We start from the raw sequence: 1,543 nt of genomic DNA on the forward strand, positions 1-1,543 counted from the left end.
AAAGAATTCATTTTACCTTCCTCCCCCACCCCAAAATAAAAAGGTGGCCTTGGAGGAAGACAGAAAGCACAGCAATCCCACCCACACCACTGGGAAAACCCCATTTAAACCGCACATGATAGAGATTTCCAAACATGACATTCCTACCCCACTGGGACAATAAGAAGCGATCCCTGGAGCCTCCAAAAAATAAATGCTCACTCTCTATAGAATTTAAGGTTTCAGCTGAAAAAAAATAGCATCTCAGCCACACTGCCAGCCCCAGAAGAACACCAAGCAGGGAAGCACCATCCTTGCACCTATAAGACACTGGGGCAGGATAGGATTAAGGCTCTCCTACTGGTTTCACAGCTGCATGGAGATGCTCATCAGTGTTTTCTCAGGCTGCTGCCAGCAATGCTTTGTGCTCTGGGTTGCAGGGAAAATGCTCGACCTGCAGGAAAACAGCAGCCACTCAGGTGTGGGATGCAGGAAGTGCTGTATGAGAAGGAGACGCAAGAGCGTGACCAGCAAACAGCAGTGAGCAAAGACAGCTTAAAACACACAGGTGGGAAACATCAATTTAAGAGCAAAAGAAAGCAGAAAAACACGTTAGAAGAGGAGAGTCAGGGGAAGGAGCTGGGATGGGAGAAGTGAGGGAAGAGATGTAGAGATAAAAGGAACGAGTGGGCGGAAAGAAAGGGGCAGCCTCCTGCACCTCCTCTAGCCAATGCAGTTCTATTTTAGGAGGAGATTTCCAGGAAACACTCAGACTTGTGAATGCCATCGAGCATATATTGCAAAGCAGGCAGCATACAGCATGGACAGCACTTGCTGTATCAAGCTGAAAGGATGCCACTTTTTGGAAGAAAAAGAAAAAAATCCTATTTATTTGTTCTTTAAAAGGCTTCCCTGCTATTGTCACCGTGACATGATTAGATGGAAAACATTTTCCTTCATGCCCTGGGGCACATATTGCGTTGCTCACAGCTGGTTTGGAGCTGGGGCATCAAACCTGGCTGCAGAGCCAACAGCATAAATCCTTGCACCCTGAGAAGAAACTCAGATAGCTGCAGTCCCTGGCCCTATTTTTAGGTGGTTTATGTTGTTTCTAATCGGCTCTGAGATGAGATTGTTATTTTAAATGGCATCAATAGGAAGCTTTGCTCCTGGCTGTGGATGCCATAGCCTTGCTGCCAGCATTTCCCACCCCAAATAAAGGCTGTGCTACTGTGCATCCCAATGGGTGACCCGTGGAGATGCCCAAAGGATAACAGGGACTGAGTAGGGAGTTCAGGTCATAGAATTGCTTGAGTTAGAATGGACCCTTAAAGGCCATCTCCCATGCACTGAACAGGGACACCACTAGCTCCATTGGGTGCTCAGAGCCCCCACCATCTCGCCTTTCCCTGTAGCCTTCTCCTGTCTGTTTTCCCAGCCATAAAGTTGCTGTTTATCTCACTGCCTTGCAGTGATCACTACACGTTGCAAATTTGGCTGTTTCCTGATAAAAACAAGCAGAAGCAGCCCAGTTCTGTCACGCTGCCCAGGTCACGCTGCCACA

This window comes from Coturnix japonica, chromosome 8 (genome assembly GCF_001577835.2).
Source record: "Coturnix japonica isolate 7356 chromosome 8, Coturnix japonica 2.1, whole genome shotgun sequence".
In the NCBI taxonomy this organism is placed as follows: domain Eukaryota; kingdom Metazoa; phylum Chordata; class Aves; order Galliformes; family Phasianidae; genus Coturnix; species Coturnix japonica.